Below are 10321 nucleotides of genomic sequence, written 5' to 3' on the forward strand. Positions count from 1 at the left end.
TTTTCTCCTTAGTAGTTGGTGCAGTGCTCTGTTTTTGACTTTAGTTTGGGAACAATGCTGATAACACTGATGTTATTAGTCGTTGCTAAGTAATCTTTACTCCCATCAAGGACTTTCTCAGTCTTATGCTCTGCTAGGGACAAGGGGAAGTCAGGAGGAAGAAGAGACAGGACATCTGACCCAAACTAGCCAAAGGGGTATCCCATACCACAGCATGTCATGCCCAGTATAGAAACTGGGGGGAGGTACCTGGAAAGCTGAAATCGCTGCTTGGGTTGGGCTGGGTATTGGCCAGCGGGTGGTGATCAATTGTATTCTCTTCCTTTGCTATTTCCCTTATCATTATTATTATTGGTGGTAGCAGTAGTGGTTTGGTGTTATACCTTAGTTACTGGACTGTTCTTATCTCAACCCATGGGAGTTACATTCTTTCGATTCTCCTCTCCATCCTTCTGGGAGCCAGGGAAGGAAGAAGGAGTGGAGTGAGAGAGCAGCTGCATGGTTCTGAGTTACTGCTGGGCTTAAACCACGACATTGGTTCATGTGTTTCTGGCAGTCTTGTCCACGGTATCTGAGAGTCTTCACAGGCTGAATGTTGAACAGGATGGCACTGAAAGTAGACCCCAAGTGCAAGTGTGCCCAGATGTTGTGTGGAAAGAAAGAGGCAAACAGCAGTTATGAGAAGGCATGAGGAATGGCCAAGTTATGGTCTTCTACCATCTAAGGTAAGAGCAGAATCTCAGCTCACTTACACCATGCAGAGATGCAGACAATGTAAGTGTATATATCAGGTCCCTGGAAGAACAGATGTTAAGCCTCAGGCTTTCCAGCACAATTGCTGATAGCAATCACTACCAGCTACAGTGCCACTCCAAAGACTTGCAGTAAGTCCCAGGCACCACATAGCTGTGCAATAACTGATTGCCATCCATGACTTGCCATAAGAAAGGGCAAACAATTATCAATGATACAACTAATTTCCATAGGCATTCCTGTCTGTCTTCCAAGCCAGAATCCTGACTTGACTGGTAAATTTTCTGCCATGGTGGTGAGGACAGGATGGGGTATCTGTAGGGAAAGAACTTTATTACTGGGCAGAGTTGGTTATAGCACTGGAAAAGATTTCTAAATGATGTACATGGGCAAGATTATTATGCACATGGGCAACATTAACATTTTGTATGGACTGGGGCAGCAGGACTAGGTAATCCAGAATTTTTGCCTAAAACTTGCATACTTAACAAAGCAAACCAGTGATATTAAAAATCCGTAAATATTTTTTGATATTTTAAACAAAATTGAACTTAAACTGGTATCTCCACAAACCAATATGTTGTGAATTAAAACCTTCATGAGGAAAAATATGCCAGCACTTCCTTTTTTTTTTTTTAATTAATGTGTGTTAGCTGCAGCCAGCACTTGTTCATCACTGGGCTGTGTTCATACTGGAACAGACATAAATATAAACAAACCCAAGTCTCTTTCTTTCTCTCTCCTTCTTTTCATTCTGACCAACACATTTTAATTCAGTCCATATGAATGAAGTTCAACTATTAATTTTATATAACCTGATCTATGCCACAGAAATAAATAATACAGTATCTGCTGCCAAATTAGAACAGTCTAACTGAAATAGATATGTGCATTTAGTGAAGCCAAGACATAATTTGCTTGAAACAATATTAGTACAGCAGCCAACATATGGGATTTTAAACCCAAAGTACATTTGTATATTGGCTTTTATAGTGCAAATGGATATACGTTTTTCCAAACCAGTGTATATTCAATAAAACCCACCAGCTTCCTGAGTGTCAGTAGTGGATAACATGCTTTCTTTCCTCCGTTTATTTTTGTTTTTAATGAGTATCCTTCTAAACATGTTTGCTTTGATTTATTTGTTTCTGGCAGAAATGTTCTGAAAAGCAGAGTTTTTCCCCATGATTCCAAAATCATTCTTCCATTTCTCAGTAGCAGTCCAATGTCATAACTTTATCTGGAAAGAAAGGCAAATTTCCAGTACCTGACTAATTATTTTTCATTCCAATCCATACTTGGATGTGTGCATTCTGAAATAATCATGGAGTTGGACTGTCCAAAGGAAGAGTTTTCAGAAAAAAACGGCACTGAGCCAGATCTACCTCAGTTGCTCTAAATAGGGTAACTTATTCTGAGCATCGATCTGCATAAACAAAAAATATTATTATCTTTGTTGAATATAATAGTGCAGAAAAGTGCTTTTATAATTCAAATTTTCAGCCACTGAAAAGAGAGTTCTATTAACGCATCTTTTGCAGCTTGTGCTACTATATGAAGTAACTTCAGGTTGAACTGTTTTGGTGTGGTTCACCAAACCCAGGAATCTGTAACTGATGGTGATTGTGGAGGAGGTGAGAACTGATGTCAGTGACAATAAACTGTGTAATTGTAAGGCTGCTTAGAGAAATTTTTTCCTAGCTCCAGATGTTAGTGTTTGGCTTATGTTTCTGGTGAGAATAAGCGACCCTCCCTGCAGAAGTGTTACTGAGTGTGTACAACATGATCAGCCCCTTTGTGCTCAAAGAGAGCTTTGGAGTATCTTCCTGGAATTATCTTACTTGGCTAAAATAAACACAGAAAATTGACCACTAAAACACTGGAATGCTTGTGCTTCAGAACTTTCTCCAAAAGTCTCCTAGTGAAGTAAAATGTGAGGCCTCCAACCAGCCTTGACTCTTCGCCAGATTTTGCTGTCTGGCTTTACATCACAACAGAGATAGAAAATCTTATGGGTAGGATATCTTATGGATAGAAAAGACTCAAACTTAGTTGAGCTACAGATATGTATTCCAGATGCTAAATTATGTTACAATGTTCTCCCACTTTGGATATTGTAGATATTTTATTTCTAGGGTATAAAGCCTGCTGATATTTTTCATTAATCATGTCTTGGAGAAATGTTAAAAAGAATATTTAACTTTAAGGCCACAAATTAAAAGCTTGTGGTGGGTGATGCTGGTTGCAAGATTTGATTGGTTGCAAGGCTTACTTTGCAGAGCTTGCTTGAAGATAACTGCTACTTTGACAGTACAATACATCAATACATCTATATAAAGTCCAACATAAATCTTGTTTATAAACATAAATACATGTTACTCCAATATGATCTTTTTCCCTCCTAATCATTGTTTTTACCCAAAATAACGACGTACTTAGAAACCTGAAAGTTTTAATTACAGTCATCACAAGGTTAAACTATGTCCTGTACTAGTACAGGCTAGTCTTCTGGTCACTGAAGGATCAAATTCAATTTGTATGTTTCTGTTTTGCAATATTATTGGGAAATGAGAACATTAATTGTTTAAATAAAAGGCAGGCTAACTAGTCTGTAAAGATTAGGGTAAAATCTTGACTTCATGGTAGCTTGAAGTGAAATCTGTACTGACTTTATTTCCAAGAAATTCTTTAGTTCTCTGGAAACCACGTTTTCTTGCTCAGCAGTGTTACACTGACACTGTTGGGACTATGCTACTAAGTACCATAGGAGCATTTGGCCCTGTCTTAGACATTTAGAGCAGGAGGGCAAGTAGTAATAGTACAGACCCACATTAAAGAAGGACTTTCATTCCTTATGAAATCAGTTAACAGTGGTGAAAACCCCTTGAAATTAATAGAAACTAGTTGAAAGTAATGAAGAATTACCTGAAAATGTAGCACAAGTAGACGAAATTAATTGAAGATAATTGATATTGACTGGAATTAATAAAAAATTGAAATAAATTGAGCTTAATTGAAATTTATTGAAATTGAATTAAACTCAATAACTCAAAACCTATTAAATTTAATAGAATCTAATTGACATTAATTTTATGCAATATTTAATAGTAACATAACATTCTTAAAGGGGATTTTTGAAAGATGTTTTATTTGTGTAACACTATTTTCATATCATAGTAAGAATAAATTTTAGCAGGGAAAATAATATGTAGAGCAAGAAACTTCAGGCTCCTTTGGATAAAAAAAGCTCCTGACAAGATGTAGTAAGATAAAAAAAAAAAAAAGTAATGGATTTTGTGTCATGGTTGAGGCTTTTATTAGAGTTTTATGAGAACACTTTACCCTTTAAGATGTTGCCTTTGACTTGATAAATAACTCCTTGACTAAATATTGAATCCAGCATCTGTTTTCTTTAAGAGTACACTGTGAGAACCCTTGTTGTCTTAACTATGAGGCATTTTAAGTCTTATGAGCATCCATACAGATTTCTTCTGTACTATTTCCACCTCTCTCAAGCTTTGTCAGTTGAAGGAACTAAATACTTCCTCACATAACCTCTTTAATAGACATATTCACATCAATGTTTTAATTATATTTTCCATGGCTGTGTGTTCTTGCAGTAAGTAATTTGCAAGAAGCTGAAAAATAACGCAAAATAATTTCTACTAAACTGGCACCGATACCCTCTTTTTACAAGAACACGAAAGATAAAGGAACCAGAGAAAAAATGCATAAGAAAATGTAAATGTTTTATCTTCAGGCTCTAGTTCTTATTAAGACCAAGTGTGTAGGTGTATGTGCAAGACCAGTACATTTCAGGAAAGCTGAAAAAACAGAGGAGTGTTAAATTTTGTAAAACAACTGATAGATAAATAGGCACAAATACTTAATACATGCCTGCAATTATTAGTGGTGTCAAATGAATCTGGTCTTCCTACTCACACAAGTGCAAATACCCACTGTTTGTGTATATCTGCCAATTTGCTAGAAAAATTAGCTGAAGGTAAGATAATTAAATTCCTTTACTTCATATGTGAGGGGGGCTGATGTCAACCTTATGAAGTTTAACCATGCCAAGTGCAAGGTCCTACACCTGGTTTGGAGCAATCCCAGGCACAGCTACAGGTTGAGCAGAGAAGATATTCAGAGCAGCCCTGTGGAGGACTTGGGGGGTGTTGGTTGATGAGAAAATGAACATGAGCTGGCTTCAGTGTGTGCTTGCAGCCCAGAAAGCCTGGGGGTCAGATTGATCTCTAGTGTCTATGGAATATTTTGGGGCTTGATTCTGTCCTGTACACAGCACCAATTTCTATTCAAAACATGCTGAGCATCCGATTTATTCATGCCAGACATTACACAGGATCTATAGGATACTCCTGGTTGTGAAGGATGCCTTCGGACATCTCAAAGAACACTCAGTGCTTATGTTAAGGCTACTGAATCATGCCCTGATAGCAACAGGAACTTGCACACTTAGGTCACATTTAGTCATCTATATGCCAATGTCTATGTACTTTAACAAATAAGTTGAATCATACCACTAGTTGGACCCACAAATTAAAATCAGAGTAGAGGGTAATCAATCTGTGCCTTTCAATGTGCTTAGCACTCAGCAAGCATTAGTGGATTTTGTTACCATTTCTAGAAATAATTTTGTTTCGGGAAGATATTTGTTTAGGATAAAATGCAGGGATACTTTCTAACAAAAAAGGACAAATAAAAAAGGAAGAAATTGGAAGAACTGGGGGAATAAAGAGGAGGCATGGAAAAGAGGAAAAAGAAAATAGAAGACAGAAGAAAAAAATGAAAGAAGGATCAAGAAGGAAGGAGAACTGGATGAATATAAACTACGAAATTCCTCTTTTAACATACAACCACAGATTTCATGTGTTTTCACACAAATCCCTGAGAGCTTTATGTGACACTCATAACTGGTCATGTAGCTCTGATGCTGCACAGAAACTTGGCTAAACTGCTTCAGTATTAAAGTTCCTGAAGTGCAAATAGCTTTAGTAGTAGTTGTCAGGGAAGTTCTGATGGGAAACAAAGCACTCTGTGAAACTCTGGAGACAGCTGTGAAATGCATCTCGTGAATGAAAACTGAAACTGAAATCCATCTATCCCCATTTGTCATTTTGAGTAAGTTAATGGCATGCTCTGCCTGATGCACAGAAGCAGACAAGCCTCTCTGATTTACTGTTTATCTGGGTGATGTCTGAACAACATACACTGCTAGGTAACACTATGGATTCTCCCTTCCCCCCTCCAGCCTATTTACCTACTTTTGGCTTCCTGCTGATGCATGATTTCCTCTAATTAAGCACTTCAGTTCAATTGTAAAATGGAAACAGAAACATAAGACACATAAACCTTTTGAGCTGAGAGAAAACACAGTCTATATTTGGTGGGAAATGGCACAAAATTGATTTCTATGTCCTGTGCTTTTTGACTTCAGCCAGAAGCATGTGGAACACTAGAGGAAGAAGACAGAAAAATGAGTCCTTGGGGAATTTAAATTGGTCTGCACAGCCTGTTCAAGTGCTGCAATACTTTCCTGCACCACAACCTGTGGCTAACTTAGCATTTGTTGCCTCTGGAAAGAGTATAGCAGCATCATCTTTGTAACTCACATCAAATAGGCTGCTGCTGGATCCCCTTTCAGCCTCCTCTTTGCCAAAATAAGCAAGCCAGCTACTAAGCTTGTTGTAGGCCATGTAACTTAAGACTCTGATCATCATGCTAACTCCCCAGTGGAACTTCTTTAGCTTTTCAACATGGAGAATGGAGGATAATTGGAGGGACCTCTGAGTATAACAGATGCCAGAGATCTCTTTAGAAAGAGTTTGCACAAGAAATAAACCAGAGACAAATAACATGCTATATACTAATGACAGAAAAGGTTTTTTTCCTCCATTGTTTTCTGGGAGAAAAAAAACAAACCAAACCAAACCAGAACAAAACAAAAGAAACTGTAGCAGGTTTATCATATGCCCAGGATTGCATTAACAGGCCTGTAAGAACATTAGGAAGGAGGGAGAAACCTTGAAGTAAGAACCATGAATGTGCTAAATCACCTAGAAATATATTCTGCAACAATTCATGAGTAATAAAAGCATGTTGCAGTTTTAATGTATTTCTCAGACCAGTCTGATTATTTACAAAATTACTTTGATTGACCAACGAGATTTTTTGAGGAGATGGGTTAACTTCTGTGATTAGCTTTGCTCATTCGAAGTTGCTGTTTAGATATTCGAACTGTCACATCATATCCTAGCATGAAATCACACTTTGCCCTTTCTTATAAATCTTGAATTACATTATAACACAGCTCAACACTATTCAGTGTCAGCTTTTTTGTCCTTCTTCTTCTTTCCATTGTATTTATTTATTTATATCCTGATAATAACATCCTTGGGGGCACTGTATAAGTAAGACATGTATTTTGGCCTCCTTCTTTCCCTAGGAGTGTAATTGCCTTGTGGTAATTATAAGATGTCATATGTTATTATGAAGGTGCCTTATTGCTCAAACACATCAGGGATATCTGATAATGTAATTACTTCACCTTATCAAACTATTATAAATAATGCGTGAGGAGTGTTTTTTCCACAGCAAAGCTGTCTGAAGACTTATCACATTGAACAGAATGGGAATGCCATGGTAGGACTAGCACTGTGTTCCCTAAGCCCATGGAAAGCAATGGCAGTGTTAAAATAAAATATTTAACCTGAATTCTTAAAGAAAACACATTCAGAAAGTGTGGCTTCTTTCTAAAGGTCCAGTAGAATGCATTATTATCTAAGTGAGCCTTCCAAGAGATGAATAGCAGCTGCAGATTTGCTGTTTCTCTTTTTTTTTCCCTTGACTTTAATTCTTCTTCCTCCTCCTTTCCAGCTTGCCTGAGTGCAACAAAATTGTTGTAATAGCAAATCAATAAGCACTCGAAACATTGGCCATTTTGCGAAGAAATGTGCTTCTATTGGCCATCACTTTAATAACACCTAATGATTATTTCTCACTCTTTCAGCCTCTGAGGTTTCCCGTCACTTTATTGATCAAAGCTTGTGAGAGAGTTCTGATTATAATTAAAAATCATCAATGGGCAAACAGAATGCAGTACTACTTAGAAATAAATGCAACAGATAATCACTAGGTTAGGTGATGCTATCACAAAATATTTCCAATAGTACCAGGCAGAGAATAATTGAAAGTCACTTGAGGAGTCACAATTCAGTAGGACTTTACTGAATCTTAGATAAAGGCTTTTGTGTCCTAAATAAATAGGTACCGTTATTGCTCTAAATCAAACTCTTTCACACTCATGGTGTCCGATTATGATAGAGGATTAATTCTGAGATTTTTGTCCTGAAGGTGGCAATATACCCCTCCAGGATTCACTCAGAAATGCTAGACTAGATCTGATAATGTGACAGGGAAACATGTAAGACAGGAAAAAAGGGGAGAGGACCTCCTTCGGAGTTTCCTGGTAGTGCATCTGCTTCTGGAGTTGTGACCTTATGGTCAGCCCAGCATTCACCTATTATCTGCATCCAGTTGGGCACATTACTGAAAAAGTACCTGATTCTCAGCAGATTGAATGTGAAATGGCTTCTGTGAAACTTTCCAGTGGAGTTAGGATCAAATAAGGTAGAAACAGGAAGAAAAACTACCAGGCTGTTGTTAGATAGGGAGGACAAGAATAACCACCAGTCCAAATACTTGAATTTGAAACATGAACACCTCTAGAAGGGTTCTGAACAAATTCAGCTACAAGTTTAGCTGATAAACTGATACACACTAGGTAAATGGAAGCAATCTATTTTAAGGAAAAGGAGTGCATAAAGAATCTAGATACTTAAACTCTTTTTCTCACCTGTTGCTTTGTGATCTGAGAGCTTCTTTCTTTACTCATTAACATTGTCCATAATATGTACCCACATTTGAGAAAATAAATTTTGGGTACCTTAATGTCTATTAAGTTTTTTATACCAAAGAGCTAGTTTGCTTTCATACATTTCAGAGGCTGCATTTTAAGAACTGGAAGCTTTAAATATTCTCCACCTTTTTATCTAGAGTTCCACAGAAACCGATATGTAAGATGCACTGGGAATTGCTAAATGGCTTCAGCTTTGTCATAATATGCTGAAAAGCCCGTTTATATTCCTTCCAATTGTTAAACTTGCATCAAACTCAATCAGTAAACAAATATGAAGGAAAATGGTACTTAAATCTTATGGCCTGTCTACAGTACTGTAAGTCCTCTCCAGTTTGGAGGATTGCTCTAGGCAAGCCTGCAGAACCGGGCAGAGAAAATCCCATTTTTCTCACAATACATGTGACCACTCCAGCAAATCATGCTGTATGCATCCACCTGGATTCACCAAACCAGTCACCTTCACTTAGCTCAATATTGTGCTTCACCTTAAATACTACACAAAATGAATTCTTAAAAGCTAGGACAGTTGTCTTGCTATAAGGGCATGGTATCAGTCTTCATATAACCTTTCTCAGCTTGCATACATTATTTACAGAGTCATTTTCAGTCACAGAAAAAAGAGTCAGTAACCTACTAAATTTGAATTTACTTAATCCATGTTGTTTACCATGCATTGGCTGGAATCAATAGCCTGGTACCCTTATGCTTTCAGCATGCTTCTTCTATCTTGGTGTGTCCAATTCACCCGGAATGCAGAAGCCATACCCTAGCAGCAGAGTCTCCCTGATATTGCAGGAGTCTCTACGTATTTGAACTGTACTGAAGTTACCATCATTACCTTCATCATTGTCATTATAAAAAAATGGATGAAAAATGCTACACAGTAAGACACCTAGACCTTTTAATTGTTACACATATATAAAAATGTGCAATCACTGTCTGTGTTCTCAAATTCTGCAAAATCATCATATTTTTATGTTTTAGACTCCTCAGTGCACAATTAGGTATGAAGAGCACTGCATTTCTTTGCTATTGCAGTATTTTAGAAGTGTTACACTGAGGAATTTCTTGTCCTGGTGACAGGGATATGTGTGCAGGTTGGCTTGAAATCTGCCTCAAGGGGCCTCCTCTTTGTCCAAGCAACGGGTAGAAGGATTAATATGCAAGTGCTTCTCCTTAAATGGTTGCTGCACTCTGCTGGTCAGCCTTAATATGCCACAGGAAGCTTGCATTTATTTGGAAGTCAAGGCAGACAGATATGTGTGCAAATGTATACATGGGAATACAGTAAACAGCACCAGTTCTAGGAGCCATTTAATTTTCTGTAGAATTAAAATTTACTATGAGTCTGTAAATCCAGCTAAGAAGGGAAGTGTTCCATGTCCCATGGCAACAGAAAAGATGCCACAGTATGTACTGCTTTGTAAAGCAGAACATTGCACTTGTATCTATCCAAGATGAAGTCACCAACTTCACAAACAAATGAATGGCAGGACAGCCACACTCAATGTGTGACTGTTTGAAGTAACCAATAGGAGTCAACAAAATGGTCACATAGAAAAACACTTCCTCCCTGTTTATGTAATGGAGAGATGGAAACTGTGTAAGAGGAAAAAAGTGAAACAAAATCAA

The sequence above is a fragment of the Pezoporus flaviventris genome, unplaced genomic scaffold, assembly GCF_033815535.1.
Source record: "Pezoporus flaviventris isolate CSIRO_AGI_PZ_B2104156 unplaced genomic scaffold, CSIRO_AGI_Pfla_v1 ptg000010l, whole genome shotgun sequence".
NCBI classification, from domain to species: domain Eukaryota; kingdom Metazoa; phylum Chordata; class Aves; order Psittaciformes; family Psittacidae; genus Pezoporus; species Pezoporus flaviventris.